General features: G+C 38.1%; 1 protein-coding gene across 1 annotated transcript in view; it reads right to left on the minus strand.

Annotated features, from left to right (window-relative positions):
• The window catches only part of LOC120806890 (myosin light chain 4-like), a 36,631-nt gene extending 19,789 nt beyond the window's left edge, over positions 1 to 16,842 (minus strand). Inside the window, exon 1 of the mRNA XM_040158423.1 lies at positions 16,604 to 16,842. The gene's annotated coding sequence lies outside the window, so the exon portion shown is untranslated. The remainder of the gene's footprint in view (positions 1 to 16,603) is intronic.
• Positions 16,843 to 17,141: the final 299 nt, after the last annotated feature.

Here is a 17,141-nt window from a genome sequence, read left to right on the forward strand (position 1 = left end):
GAAGCTCAGTGTAACCCTTGTGTGACGTCTATGTAACTCTGTTGTGCTTTTTTTACTGTGCAGATATCCTCTTTGTCAAGCCACCCTTTTGTTAACTTAATCGTTAAAATGCTGTTAACATGTGCTCTTACAGCAATGTCATGACCAGTGATTGATGGATAAATGAGCAACTGTAAATAATTAAATTCTCTCTGTTTCAAGCAACAGGCTTTCCAACTGATGGCACCGGTTATGTTTCGACAGAAATAAAAAAAATTATGAGTTATGGGAGACAAAGTTTTTGGGTCATCTGTAGTTGGCTAGGGCTAAAGAAGACCTTATTGAATGAGCCAGAGCCTAATGAGGAGGAAAGGAATGAGATGCTGAGAAAAATGAAGAAGCCTACGCCGAATTGATACAGGTTTTGGATGACAAAAGTCTATCTCTGATTATGAGAGAAACAGCAGAAGATGGGAGAAAAGCGTTGCAGATCGTGAGGGACCATTATGCATGTAAAGGGAAGCCATGCGGGATTAGTTTCTACACAGAGCTAACATCTCTCCAGAAAGCCATCAACAAGAGTGTTATAGACTACATCATTTGTGCAGAGATGGCTATTACACCACAAAGAAATGCTGCAGAGACTTTTAGTGATGGGCTGTTGATTGCAATGATTCTGAAAGGTTTGCCCTAATCATTTAAGCTGTTTGCCATCCACATTATGCAGGGTGATCAGAAGATAACTTCTGTTGAGTTAAAAACCAAGTTGAGGAGCTACTAGAGCACTGAGAAGTTTAATGCCAACTTGAATGATAACTTTACGAAGGCAAGTGGCTCAACCGTGAGAGTGAGGGGGAGAGATAAAGAAAGCTCAGAGATAACCTGCTACAACTGCAGCCAGAGGGGGCATAAGGCCCGGGAATATACTGGTGAGCATAAAGAACAAAGAAAGTGGTGCAGCTTTTGCAAGAGCTCCACTCATAAAGAAGCAAATTGCAGATGAAAAAGGAGAGACAACATGAAACAAATAACTAACACTGACAACCACAAATTTGCATTCAAAATAAGTGACTGCCAGGTCCGTGAATTGATACAGAAGGAGCTTATGGTTGATACGGGAGCAACGCCACATATAATCATGGATATTGAGAAGTCTAAGACGTTTGATGAGTTATTCCAGCTGGAAAATCACTCCATAGAGTTGGCCGACAGGACGAGAATGAGTCGTGTCACGTTGAGGAGAGGTGATGTGGGGGTCTGCCTGAAAGACAGCGAGGGACATAAAGTGAAAACAACGCTGACAGAGGCGCTGTAAATACCATCGTATCCGCTGGACATTTTCTCTGTCAAAGCAGCTACAGCCAACGGAGCTTCGGCAAACTTTCGACAAGGGTGTAACCAGCTCATCCACAAGAATGGTACCAAGTTCACCATCAAAGAGTACAGTAGAATTTACCATCTAAACACAGTAAATGATTTAAATGATGATGGATGTCTTGGGTGTTATGATATTCAAACATTGCACAAAATTTTTGGTCACTGTAATTATGATGATGTGTTAAAGTCGGAGAAGGTAACAGGTAACAAATGAAAATCAATGGTAAGATTGTGAGGTCTAGCCTAAATTGTGAGGTCTGCATAAAAAGGGAAATTTTCTCAGAGTAGCAAAAGCAGCAATTGAGCTTGTACACACTGATTTAGTTGGCCTTATAGTGCCAGTGGCAAAAATATGGATTTAGATACACCAGCATTTACTCATGATTATTTACGGGTAGTGTTTGTGTACTTCCTGAAATTAAAGAGTGATACTGTCAAAGCCACTGAAAAGTTCATTGCTGATTTGGACAGCTGAGAGAAATTGGAGAACAAAGTTTGAAATGACAAAAAGCATGCTACTTGAGAGCAACTTATCAAAGTGGTGGACATATGCTATAATGACTCCTGCAGTAACTCGCAAATTGTTGAAAGAGAGGAAGCCTAATCTTTCAACGATGAAGGTTTTTGGATCGGTTGCTGTGCATACAAAAAGGACAAGAAAAAGTTAGGCTCACAATATGAAAAGGGGATCTTTGTTGGGTTTGACAAAAGTAGCCCATCATAACTGGTCTACTACCCAGACACAGGGAAAGTCCTTAAACACAGGTTAGTGAACTTTGTTATAATAAATGTAGTCCAATGCCAAACTCAGAAGGATCTGGAAAGGAGTGATAATGATCATCATGGGAAGAGATTTGTATCATGCAAAAAAAGCCAAGATTGCTGATCAAAATTCAAATGATAACAAGAGCCTCAAGTTGAAACTTCAGAGAGAGACACTGACACAGGACGTGGAGGAGATAGTCATAGTCATTGTATCCTAAACGATAGAGGAGAGGCCGCCAGTACTTGAATGACTATGAGTGTAAAGTTTTATGACAAGATACTAGCCAATGTTGACTACTGCTACAGAGTGATGTTTAATGTACCGTATACCTTCAAGGAAGCTACGAGTTTGTCAAAGTCAGAACTCTGGGTTAGTGCTATGGAGGAGGAAATGGATTCCCTTAGGGAAAATGATACATTCACATTGACCAGACTGCCAGTGGGCAAAAATGCAGTGGGGTTAGATGGGTCTATGTGATTAAAGACAATTCAGACGAGACTGAAACATACAAGGCCAGATATATGGCAAACGGTTATAGTCAAGGAATAGACTATAGGGAGACTTTTTTCTCTGACTGCAAATATGACATCAGTATGTAGCTTGATGCAACTAGCAGTATGACTTAGACTTACACCCGATGGATGTTAAAAACAGCTTATGTTCATGCTTAAGTTGATGATTAAATTGTGAGGTTTACGTGAAGCAACCCAAAGGATTTGAAGTTAAGTCAGACACAGATGAAAATCGTCTGCAAATTGAACAAGTCATTGTATGGCCTGAAACTGTCATGAAGAAACTGGAATAAAATGTTGATTGATCACCTCAGTGAAAATGGGTTAGCACAGAATCCAACAGATCATTGTGTCTATACCAAACAAACTGGAAACTAAAGGATAACTCTGATAATTTGGGTCGGTGATCTCATTATCGCTGCAAGTGATAGTGACTTACTCTATGGTGTGAAAGAAGTGTTGAGAGCAAACTCAAGATGAAGGATATATGGAAACTAAGCATTCCCTAGACATTGATAGAAATACGGATGAACCGAAAAGGAAACATAACAAAGATACTGGAGAGGTTTGGTATGTCTGTAAGACAAGGTCAACCCAATGTGAACAGAAACAAAAACTCTGATGGTGAACCTGTTGATCAAAAAAAGATATTGTGAAGTGGTAGGCAGCTTGATACTGCATATGTAATGACATGTACATGACTTGATCTAAGTTGGATTGTCAGCAAAGTGTCACAATACCTATCAGAGCCAGAGGAACAGCACTGGATAAGTGTATGTGTTGAGGTACTTGAAGAGTACAATAAATCAGGAGTTGTGTTACAAGAAAAGAGAGGAAATTTCAAACTTTTTGCATATAGTGATATTTTGGGCAGCAGATCAAACTGACAGACGAAGCACAAGAGGATACTGTTTTAGTTTAACTAAAAGGGGCCTGTTATATCATGGAAATCTAAGAAGCAGCCAACACTCACTCTATCTACATGTGAGGCAGAATATATCGCACCAGCTGCAAACACACAAGAAAGTTTCTATCTTGTACAGTTTTTGAATGGAATGGACAGTGAGTGCCAATATGCACCAGTAAAAATCTTTGAGGATAACGAAGATGCAGTATTATGAAAGGATATCAGCTATCATTCCATTCGGTCTGCACTGCGTGATGGTAAAATAATCACTGAATATTGTCCAACAGCAGACATGGTTGTGGATTTTTTAAATAAGCCTGTAAAAGCTCAGGATTGAAAAATTTGTGGGTTATATGTTTGGAATGTGAACTGCAAGACAGTTGTGAAGTGTATAATTGTACACAAAGTGTGTAATTGATAAAGTTGTGTTGGGTATAAGAGCAACTGGGGGTGCTAACTTATAGGCTAAGATGTTTTTAAGGTGTGCTCTTACACTGATATCATGAACAGTGATTGCTAGATAAATGACCATGTGCAAATAAAGAAAATCTCTTTCTGGTTCAAACAACACTGATGATGAGCACAGGGGATTATTCCTCAGTGAAATGTGTGTAATTAAACCAGTTTTCCTACCCTAATGATGACAGTGCCTAAGCCTGTCTACCATTTTTTCATTTGCCATCTCACTGCTTAAAATTGCACAACTACTGCAACAGTCTGCTACAGGTTTAGCTCCAGAGTCTGTGACCTGGAAATTTGGGTTAGAACTATGTGTACATAGGCATTTGATGTGAAAGAATTTTGCAGTCTGATAGCCTATCCCTATTTTGTGTTTAAATGTGAGCTCCTTTATAAATTTTAAATCAGAGTAGGTGAATTTGAAATACCCTACATTATTTTCATATTCTAGCTTTGTGGGTGCCTATCCTGAGAATTTGCACCAGTGAGGTGTGGCTGCAGGGGGCATAGCTTCATTTGAAGCAGGGCAAAGAGTGCTACATGGATTTAGCATTCTAAAACATTGTTGCATTCGAAATTTACATTTTCAAAAAAGGTTTGAAAATGTAAATTTTCAAAAAAGCTAATGTAGCTACCTACATTTGCTACAAGGCAACTCGACCACTGACAATTTGGTTGGAGATTTGGGTGTGTTATACTAATGGCTTTAAATGTAACCTCAAGTCACTAGCCTTGAGCAGAGATGAGGAGCAGGCCACAGCTAAGTCTGGTAAGACCACCTCAGACAGAAAAAGAAGTAAATTTTTGCCTTGCGTCATTCACACTGACTGCTGGATGATTTTATGCTGTCTGTGTGTTTTTGCCCTAAGACAAACAATATTTAAACTGTAAATATGATAGCTATTAAGCTAGCTAGCAACGAACATGCTGATTTTGTGCCTTGTGTGTCTTTAAACCAGTCTCTGACTGATCTCAAAACTCACTAGGAACTTCAGTTCTCTCTGTTATTTCCCTCCAGTAGCTCTTTGTTTTCCTCTCATCTATGTACATCTACGAAATTGATTTATAAAGCCCTGGGATCAATGCAAAGTTTTTGCTCAAGTTGAAACATTTTGAACTCAGATGCATCTTCACATGAATTTGCCCGAGTACTGCCCGAGTGAATTTGCATCACATATCTCCATTGACTTAGTATGCAACTCAGTGCCCCTAAAATTCTGTCTGAATACACAGTTATACCCACACCCAGATTTTTTTTCATCATCAAACTTGTCTTGATGTATAAAATTTAGTGCAGTGCTAAGATATTTTAGTTACAATTGTGAGTTACAGCCGTTGGCCAATAGTCGAAGAACTCTTATAAACCTAGTAGTATTGAATAATTGTTTCCTTATAGTTTGCAATACTTTTGCTGCACACACTCACATGCACTCACTTTTTTGATTGTTAATGACGCTGGCTGAGCTTTATTTGGGTCTACTAAAAGGCCATCACCTGTTTACATGACACACAAAGAATGCAGTTTCTGTTTTGTAGTTGTAAGAACGATCATTTGCACAGCACAATAAATAGAATAGAAATATTAGATGTTACATTTGAAATCCATTTCAACTCATGATTTCCAGAAAACTGTGCTCAGTAACATTATATGGCTGCCATCTTCTGGTGTGCAGAAACTGGTCGTCGTGATTCGAGTAACTGCTCTGTCATTTATAATTCTGTGGTCGAGATGTTGACATCCAGTGCCTGAAGGTAAAATACAAGCCTGCTATGCAGCTCACGTAGCTGTTCCACTTGCAGTTCCTGATTCTCTGTAGGGAGATAGTAATACTGAAATGCTTTGTGTTTATGTGTGCACAAGGATAGACAGATTTAACTGGTGAAGTATCTTTGCTAGTGCACTGCTCAAGGACATCATTGTGAACAGATATATAACCCCCGAAAATGTCCAAGAAATGTCCAAGCGTGACCTCAGTTACCAAGCAACTGGTACAACCGAATTGATTACTCTCTTCCCTTAAGCCTAGAAGAGATCTGGCATTTTCAGAGCTCCCACATCTATTTTTGTTTGACAAGAGGTTGGTAATTTCTAAGAATGTAAACATTTTCTTTATGCACAACAAGTGTTTTACCAACATGAAATGGTAATGTGAAAAAGGGGAAAGGTGACAATTGTACACTGAAATATTGAGAGCAGAAGACTTGTGGTTGGTGTGAATGTCATGACCAGTGTTCCAGTCTCCACTCATTAAGTGTTCTTCAGTGTACAAAGCTAACCTTTCGCAATATAAACATGACAGAGGACAAACTCAAACGTTGACTAAAATCTTTAGTTATCTATCCCTAAAATCATGAAACAATTAAGTAATGAAGGAATGACAGGAATGATGTGCTTTTGTAATAAACTGGAAGCTAATTTATGTGTAGTTGCTAACCCTTTCGTAGAGGAATATAATGATCATATTACACTTTAGTTAATAGTACAACACATAGTCTGAATTATGTTTCAGAAAGTGCTGTATAACTGATGTTGATTATTATTGTAACTGAAGCACACAATAGTCAAAACGGAATAGCACTGAAACCAAGACCAGAATATAAAAGATATAGGAAGCACAAAAATTCTATCTCCTCTATCTTCCAGAATATTTTGCAAAGCAGACAAGGTGGCATTTTCCACATCTGTGCCTCTTTGACATTTTAGTGACTTGCTGAGTGGCTTAGTGAAAGTGAAGCAGAATCGGGAGAGTCACTGGCAATCCAGTGTCGGACTGCATCTTTGGTGTAACAAAACATGGGACTCTAGTTTCCTACCATGAGTCAACATTGTTTTTTTTTTCCGTTTTTTTGTTTTTTTTGAAGTATGACAGAGGACAAGGAAGCTCCCCTAACTTTAGTGAAGTAGTTATTTTAACCCAAACTACGTTTGACGATCTTTCCCTAAAACCTAACAAAGTCTTTTTTTTTGTTTCTAACCCTGACTGACCTTTAAATATATAGGTATGAGGACCTTATTAACAAACAACCACATAATCCTCCAAAATCACAGTTTTTAATTTAATTTAATTTAATCTGTTCTGTTTAAATTTTGTTCTACACTCTTCAACCAGTAAAGACTTACACCTTCAAAAATTGATATTTTTTTGGTTATTGTAATAACACACAATCACTGAAAAATTTTGTATCTATAAACTATCAATATGTTCTCAAATGTGAATTAAAAAAGGGATGTCATCTTCTCTTGGCATCATATTTGGACAGCTGTATCTTCAAACCTGCAACTCTGCATGTCCGAAATGAGAATATTAGATTCCTCTCAAGAGAAGCTGCTCTGAACTCTCTGTTCCATTACCAAACTGTCAGAATGTCACAGTGGGAAAGCACTGCTTTTAAAGAGGATGAGAGGAGCCTGTTATGAAAGGCAGACAGACCCTAGATCCTCGCTCTGGGAGCCACCAGACCCTGAAACTGCTAGCCACGAAGTATCTAACACTCAGAGGCTGTCCAACATACAGGTCAGTTTCCACTGGGTTTGTTTATTTGTGTCCAGATAAAGTTAGACTGTCTAACCTTCCAACTCCTGCTGCTCTGTTTTCACAGTTGTTTACTGTTCAATTGGTGCTACATTTAATACATAATTCATCTGTCATTACAGTTCAACTATACATAAATATATTTAATCCAATTGTCGCCTTAAAAACACATCCAGATAGGGTTGTCTTTTGAGATACAGTATGCACAAGTTGAAAACAAAGTACATTTGGTTTGTTTAGGGCAAAATTCTTCCTCTGCCAGGTTGTGGTACTGTAACTTTTGAGAAAGGTTATAATGTAGCTTGCACTGTGAGTCAAAAAAATTGGGGCAACCACCAACTGGCTAACATTTCTGTTTCTCTCTCCAATGGTACTGCAAGTTAATCTTATCACACTGCTGTTTTATAGGATAAATGCAATGGTGAAATAAGCTAATAATGAATTTAAACTTTAAATAAAGCACTTCCCCAAAATTAATTTGGATTCCAACCATACCTAAATATGTTGTACCAGATCTAATACCTTTGCTGTCCTTACCACCTTTAATATACTAAGTAAAGGAACTTTCCAAATGTTTCAGCAAGTTTCAGGAATTCAACTATAAAAAGATCAGCTAAAATCTCCAAAATGTGAAATCTTGACAATGTCAATTGAATTTATGACTAAAAATGTAAATTTAAGCTTAGAGCAGTGAGATTGATTGAAATTTTAGCTTTATATTCATATTATAAAAAATTACCTAAATTGAACCGTATTGACAAATGTGAGCCATGGAGACTGGAAACTAAACATGAACTTGCTACTAAAGACTTGAGAAATTACCTGGACTACTTCATTCAAAAATCTTATTTACTTTATTAAAAAATTGCTAATTCAAGACAAATATCCAATGATTGAGACAAAACCATACAGTGCTAAAAAGTAATGATGTGGGAGGAAAAGTACACATCATTACATGAAAGCAATCTCCACAGCATCTTCAAAAACCTGATCGGAGCTAACCAGAATTCTGTGACTCATACTCTGAAAGATAAGCTCTGTACCCAAAGGAGTGTGTGCAGGGCTGGCTGAAACTGATGCAACTTTGATGTAAGGATGTAAGACAACACTACACAACACCAGCCCACCACATTAATCTGACAGTAGGTGATATAAAAATGACCAAATGACTTAAATAGGACTTGGTCCTATTTAAGAACATATCTTGCCAAGAAACAACACAATTTTGTCCTATTTTATCATTGATAAATCATTGAAATGTCCACATGTAAAATGCAATCACTACGAATGCAGCAAACATTATCATCTACATCTCGAGCCCTGTGCTGTATCTAGTCTTTGTCAGTTGTGTATTGACCATCGCTCATTGCCCCAGAACACAAAGGGAAGTTGTCCGTTCATCTAATGCTGACATGTTCATTTAGTGTGAACGTGTTTTCATTCTGTGTGACAAGAAGTCTGATAAAGCCAATGTCTTAATGGATTAGAAGTGGTTTGCTTAATTTGGCTATCTTGCAGATATATTTAGTGAAGCGAACAAGATGTGAAAAAAACAATGCAAGACGGACACAAAAACAAGATTCACCAGGATGAATGAAACTAGTTCTTCATCTAGAATATCTGAGTCAAATCAGTTCAGGTTTATATAGCCTGTTCCTGACCATAAAGCAAATCTTCTGAACTAAGTGCTCCAGTGTGTTCTCTAGTTGGAAGCCAGTGAGGGATCACATCGACCTACTGGTCGGATGGAGCACAGAAGGATCGGATATGCAGAGATACAGTTAAAACTGTCCAACACGTTCATGGGAGCTTCTCACTGATATCTTTAACAAACTTTGTTTTTACAGCACACAAAAGACATTTGAATTAAAAAAAAAAAAAAAAAATGGATGATGCATTCTACAACACAGTACTTGTAGCAAAAGGTTCAATGCAAACTTTAAATATTATTAATTGACAAGGATTGCTTTTTTGACGAAAGTATTTCAAACATATGCTTTCATTTTTTTCACTTGTAATAATTTGCAGGCGATACTAGATAATCAAGCAACAACTTAAAATATGTGAATTTGTTTCCATTCAAAAATTATATAATGCACTATGTCCATAAAGAGATAGTTGATTAGCTACAGTTAATCTACCTTTAGAAAAGGAATAGTCTCCAAAGACAGAATGCTTGGAGAGAAGACTGTCCTTTTCAGCGAGAGGATTTACATAAAATTGTAGAAGGTATGTCACACAGAGAAAACCAAGACATCACATCCAGAAACATATTCAAAAGCTCAGTAAGATCCAGTGCCCCCACAAACAACCACACTGGGTGCATAATCTGAGCAGAGGTACAACACAGTCCATTTGCCACTTCTTTTGGGTGTAGGGACGTCCTGCAGGATGCAAAATTACTTATATAAAACAATATCCAAGAAAGAAAATATGACAACAGGATGCCAGACTAGGCTGTGTAGGAGTACAAAATAAGTTCAATCTATATTGTTCATTCAAATATAACAAATGTGTCAGGAACCATTTGTTTTGCTTTATTAGCTTCGCAAAGTAGATTGTGTTCACAAAGTACAGTTTGTTTGTTTGTCAGGTTGCAGGAAATCTCCAAAACTTGTCAACAGATCTGAATAAAATGTCGTGTTAAATTGGCTAGCAAGCACATTATTTGTTTTTGGTGTGAATTTGTATCAAATACCATCATGTTGAGCTCAACCTTCTTTCTTGGTTGAGTCAGTATATGTCACAACCATTTCAAATTCAAAAACAAATTTTCTGCCATTTAGAATTCTTTGCTAAAAGGTTTTTATAAACTTACCCTTTTGGGGATCAGTCCGTATAAAGATTGTAAAATGTATACATTTTTATTCCATACTGTTTTCCCGAATTGTTACTAATCATTGTTGGCCTGGTCAATTCTATATACATTTCCGGAACTCTTTAACACACTGTGAAATTGCAACCAAGTTTAGGTAAGTTTACATACTCAGTGATCCCGCAAAATTCAATGACATTTAAGATATTACAACAACGTGATTAATTCAAGTGATTAAATCATCCTTTTATAATATTCATATTATTCCAGGTAAGCATTTAAGTTTGTCTAAAAATCATGGCTGTCATCAGCTAATCTGTATTGTATGTCATTAGGTGCATTTTGATTCAGATTTATATTAAGAGGGAGATTTTAAAAATCCTTAGTTTTGCATTGTTAAATCACAACAGATATTGTATATTTAATCACTTGTTCCTCAGCCCGTGGTTCAACTCCCTACAAAATCAATAACATCTTTACACAGGTTTTTGAGATATTTACAGACAAACAGTTGGGTATGAAAACATAACCTCTTTGCCAGAAATAATGCATACTTCCACAAAACCAGTAAGGGTGAGAAGGACTTCACTGATAGGAGGCACAAGTTGCCTGTAGATTCTATTCTGGATTCCAGCACAGAGTGAGCTCTTGTGTGTGATACACAAGGGACTTGAGACTCTCTTCAAAGCTTAACAAAATGAAATAACTGACTCCAACGAGTGCAAGAGGGCAGCTTGCATTCAAAAATCTGAAAGCAAAAAAGTGTTAATTAAATGCCTCACAGAATATAACCATCTTCACCTTTCCAAAAAAATATAATAGCCAGGGACCTGATTATTTAGCTGAATTGCCCCTTATGTTGCTTTCAAATGCACCCTGAACTTACTATACCTAGACAATACCTGGAGGAGCTGAATGAGAATGCAAATGTCCGAATGGACCGTACATTAAAGCTCCCTGGTACAAAGTCTGTGTAACGTCCAATTAAGCCCATGTGCGAGCAGGTCACTGTCCAGAGAATTCACAGCAAATGAGTGGGTGTGTTGATGACGTTTCTATTATGCGACTTGCACGATACCGTTAGAATACAAATATCCAGAGGTGAAGATGAAGGGTCATTTGCATGAAGACACAAACGAAAATATCTAACTGGAGAGACGGGATTCAGCAACTAAGGGTTGACGTTGAATTCGTCAGACAAATTTAAAGAACAGCAAGAGTCTTGGTTGTTTATGATGTAAACAAAACACTGCGACTTCCACTTTTTTGTGTCATGTCCTGCCTCCTGCATGCTCTACCTAGGCGCCACCCCTCACCTAAACCAAACGGAGTGTTTCCAGTATGTGAGAAAGCATCTTAAAGGACAATATCGTGTTGTGTGCTACATGTGTGAAAGGGCACTTTCAGTGTCCAGAGAATCAGGTCCGGAAATTGTCCGGAGTTCATATGAGAAAACGGCTTTACTGTAGGTTTAGAAGATTCATGGCTGGTTCAGGATCAACACAAGGTTCAAGGCTAACAAGGCACTAATGGATAATGGATTCATTTTCCTTCAACTTTAACAAAATCATTGTCTCACATTATGAGTTAAATAATTAGTCTTTTTTTTTTAATGTGTAACTGTGAAGCACTTGCAACATTGGTTTTTAAAGCACCGTCACTGCTACTAATACTACCAATACTATTACTAGTAATAGTAATAATAATAGTAATAATAATAGTAATAATAATAATAATAATAAGTGTTGTTTTAGCTAAATTAGTCTATTCATGTGAATGCCTGACCGAGTAGCAAAGGAAGTACTTTTGTCATATGCTTTTAAGTTCTGTGTTTCATTGCAGGAAATATTTTTTTTCCTCAAAGATGGAAAAATACATAGTCTCTAATGTAGGAAAACAACCCAATAACAAAGGAATGTTTGCTAGACACAAATTTAGATAAATAGTATGACTTTAAATTGTGCAATTTAAAATATACAGACAAACAATATTTAATTCTGTCCAGTGATTGCTGGCGGTATGTTGTTGCTACACCTCCAATCTCTCTCCAATTTGTCCAATGACTGTCTCAGTTGTTCTGGGGTGGGTGTCCATTCTGTGCCTGTAAGAATCTGCAGATTAATGCTTATTTCCCACTCTCTGACACTGGCCCAACATGTTATTTCCCCACTAAAAGCTGTTGATATGGATGGATCAGCTTTTGTGAACTCTAACACCATCTGAATCCCATTCCCAACAGTGTTTCAACATGGCAAATCACATCGGTGCTGCCCTTACTTCTTTGGGTGATGGTGGTGCTGTCTCCTGTCCCATTTGTCCAGCCATATTACTTTAAATTGTATTTTTGTGTTTGATACCTCTTGCCAGATAATCTCAGACAGATTAACCAGGTTGTTACCTATTGAATTCTGACACTAATTAATCAGTAAAAATCAATCAGTTTTATCTATTTTCCAATAGATAAAATTAGTTTAAGAAAAATATATTAATTCCTTTCAGGTTAATTACATGTGACACCTTTGCAGCCTTTAACCTGAGAAGTTGGACTGTAGCTTTTAACTTTTGCCCATTAAAGCTATTTAATTAGATAAACAAAATAAATCACCTCTATAGTCACTCTCCTCAGATAAGATGTAACCTCCCCACCAGTAACACCACGATTAGGGTTGCGAGTGTACAAATCTTTGACAGCAGGGAGGTGTGAGGCCCCTTGGCCCCAATAGCAGCAAGCTGTTCAAGTGCTTAGTGTGATGTTTTAAAAGGGCTGACAGTGCATGCAAATCATCTTGAGTGTCCGGGATGTTAATGCACCCGAATCACCAGAGAGCAGTATCCTGCCAAGCTGAACTTTAACCAGTGCTATACCTGTAATCACAGGGTTTACTCCTTAGCTGTCTCATTGGAGGGAAATTAAATGCCTTGTGGGGCCTAAACAGTCAGATTGAATGTTTATGTTGTTACCACTGAACACACACTGTCAATCATGACAGATTGCCCAGAGTGGAAGGGCAGATTAGGAGACACTTTACAGGTTTAAATCAGCTTCTTGTCAGAAACCAGGCATCCGTGAATTAGTCTGGGGCTTTAAATGTGTTTCTTAAGCCCTTTATTTAAAAGTGTCTTATGCCTTGATTAGCAAACTTCCAGAGGGAGGATGGTTGTAATTATAAGAGGTATCCGATTGTTACTAAAAATAACAAGAATTATCCTCCGTATATAATGGGCACTTCTGTGACTAAAACATACTGAAGCTAGGAAAACAGTTTAAGCAACATATCAACTAATATAATAATTGCCTAGTCCTCTTCTTCTAAACAAGACACAAAAGATTAAAAAGGTATGGCTTCTGACATGTATTAGATTGATTAAAGTATGATGTTAGCATGCTGACTGTAGACATTTTCCGCCTCCTCTTTTCTATCAAGCTCTAGTCAATATCACCTTGGGGATCCAGGGGTGTGGTGGTGGGTTATATGAAGTATTTGGTTGATATATGGCTGGCCTGCATCGCTTTTGACTGCCTTATCACTCAATCACTCAGCAAGATGGAGATGCACAGGCAGACTGTTATAATGACCCCAACCTCTACCTTAGCACTCTAGTATAGTTCAGATAAAATCCATGCTATGTAAGCCTGCTCCTGTTTTAATGCGTTTTCTGTGCTTCAGGTGAAGTTTTTTTTCAAGATAGGAAAATGTACATGACTTAAAATAGATGATCAAATGCAAGGTACACTGTACTCAAAAGCAGGCACTCATTTTTTGATAGCTTCCGTCATTCTGTTTGCTGAATGCTAACCACAAAATCGTATTTAAAAAAAAAAAAAAAAAAAAAAAAAAAAATGTTCATGACCCAAAATTGTTCTGCAAGCTATAGTAGCTACTCCGTATATAAAAGTGATTGAGCTTTGGGTTTAAATGGTCCAGAGTCTGTACATGTCAAGCTTAATTTGAAAGTGTATGGCAATCAGGTGCACCAAGCCTTATCCCTAATGCAGTTTTGACCCACTGAATAGACATATCTGTGTGTGTATGTCTAAGCAATTTTGCAGGCTCTTCAGTATTTTTGGTCCATAATTGCCTCCTGTCAAAATGTCTGGGTGAGCTGATTGCAGGAAATAGGACAGGACATGTGTGCCCCTCATTAACCCATCAGTTGGTGCAGCAGATGTGGCAGATTGAAAGATAGGGTAACACAGGCAGATATCACCTCTGTAGCTGATTTTTTTCTACAGTCTGTCATTATTTTTAAATTATTAAAGTAGAATGGCACTCAGTAGAGCGCATACCTCGGCCAAGGCCAAACAATCTTAAACATGTCTAGCTCTTATAATAGAAAAATAAAAGTGAAAAGGAAGTAGTGTGATGTCATTTTAAGAAAAAGGGGGGAGAAAAAAATAAAAAATAAATAAGATCCACACATTTAACTGGATCCACACCAAAACTGAGAGGATTCCTTTCCTGGCCCATGCCCCATCCATCCACCATGTTTGGTGTAAGCCGGTTCAGTACTTTTTGCTTTTTGCTATTTTTGCTGTTATAATCCTGCTGACAAACAAGCAAACCAACAAACTTGGGCTAAAAACATAACCTCTTTGGCGGAGTTAACCAGGAGTTAAACCACATGCTGAAAATATACTCTTTAATTGGTGTGTTAAGGTAGCAATGGCAAGTGTTCTTGAACCTACAGTACGGTGTACAGAACAACGTTCAAAGATGACAATGTGTTTAAGTGTTGAATGCTAATAGGAATTTCCCTTTGAAATTAAATTTTTTGTCACATCAGATCTGAGGATTTACAAGGATTGTTATAAATGGACAGATCCTGCAGGGTAAAAAAAAGGGCTTGAACATGTTTGATGAGATACAGGGCACACTCTAGACCGTTTGAATACCTAACACATAGTTAAAACAAATGGACAGATGTTTTTTATTTTTTAGTTCCCAATTCACCTTCAACCTTGCGTAATTTAATTTGGACTGTTGAAGATACCAAGACAATCCGGAAGATACCCAGACAAGGAGAGAACACATTAAGTCCACATGAAAAGGTCCCAGCCACCCAATTGATTCCCACCCAGGATCCTCTTGCTGCAAGGCCACAGTTCAAACCACTGAGCCAATATGACGTCCATATTCAAATGTAAAAGGCTTGCTGCATAGCAGTGCTCCCTAAGTGAATCCAAGCAGCACATGACATTCTGAGGGAGCATGTTAAAACTACAAGAAATTTACAAAAGAGAACCCAGAGGGAACATATCACTGAGATGTGGGATATACATAATGCACAAGGCAGGAGAAGCCATCTCAAGTATGGTAATAGGATAGTGGAACAGGAGGCGGGGGATGGAGAAATCAGCACATACACTACAGCGAGAGTAAGCAGCAAAACCAGTAGACACAGAGACAGCATAAATGATCAGTAGATTAAGAGTGTAAGCTTGTTAGACTATTAAGGCTGTCTTACTGACTTGTTTGAATGTGACTGGTGATTGTAAGAGTCAAGTATTACTTAGCAGCTAATGGTGTGTATGACTTCAGCAGACAGCCTGAACTCTCACAATTTTAGTCAGACATGTCAAAGGATTTAGAGCCATTTAATGAACCAAACGGCACGCAATAGCACTTTGTGTTTGTGTGTACTACTCCAGGGGCGTTGGCTGGACTGTTCAGGGTACCATCAGGGGCTGACCCCAGATTTTTCTCAAAAAAAAAAACAAAAAAAAAAACACACATTTCAAAACATACTTCTAAAATAGACTTTCCATGCATTTTTTCTTGCATGTGAGGGCTACACATTGCTTAAAAAACATGAACAATGGAGGAGAAGGAAAGAAGGGGTTTGCATTTGATTTACCACATAATCTGCACATGAATAGTCCAGCCACTCGAATGTCTCAAACTTTCAAGTGGCTGGGTCATATCAGATACCTACCATTATTACCAGGCCTTCATGATGGAAAAGCCTCAAAAGCCATAATAAAATAGCAATTTCACAAGAGTTGAAAACAGCCAGCTACTCAAAGTAGTTACTCAAAAGTACTTTCATAGTTTGGTTGCAAAACCATTGCTAATGGACCTATTTGATATGAACCAGAGTTCCCACCTCAATGGTACAAGTAGTAAAGCATGAGAAAATATTGTTATCTGTGGAAAAAAATTGAATGAACGACTGAATTCTGTCTATTTTAAATTGATTATCTGGTTAATTTTGGCTCAAATGTTCATATAACTTGGAACTCAGACATCTACACACCTTATTTTCCTGGATCAGCATGAGAGGATGTTTGTGCTTCAGCTTGAGCTTCAACCCCTTTACCGGTAAAATTTCTGCGTATATAATGGGGACCGGGCTGGCGGCTGGTTGTGTTGAGCAAGGGAGAAGCTGGGGCTGGGCTGAGCAAGAAGTCTTGATTGCAGGATGGGATGCAGCTGGTGGAACTCTGCTTTGACTCCAGCACACCTGTCTCCACTCAGACAATCACACTCACATAGACACACAGCGAGAGAAGGAGAGAGGGGGGAGAGAGAGACTGCAGGCTAGGCAGAGGTGGAGGGCGTGACACAAACCGCTCTAAGGGGGGAATTATTTGGGGTTAAAGAAAAAAATCTTCGAGGCTACAGCCCCGAATGACCAGGCCAGGTGATGCCTATGGTGTAGTTCTCAGATTAAACCGAACAGCATGTGAGATTATGAGGGGGGCAAATTAAAACCCCAAAATCACAACACTGACCTCCTTTTAAGACTTGAGTCAGAGCCTAACATGCAGCCTCGATGAGGATGAATGTGACAT

The sequence above is a fragment of the Xiphias gladius genome, chromosome 20, assembly GCF_016859285.1.
Source record: "Xiphias gladius isolate SHS-SW01 ecotype Sanya breed wild chromosome 20, ASM1685928v1, whole genome shotgun sequence".
In the NCBI taxonomy this organism is placed as follows: Eukaryota; Metazoa; Chordata; class Actinopteri; order Istiophoriformes; family Xiphiidae; genus Xiphias; species Xiphias gladius.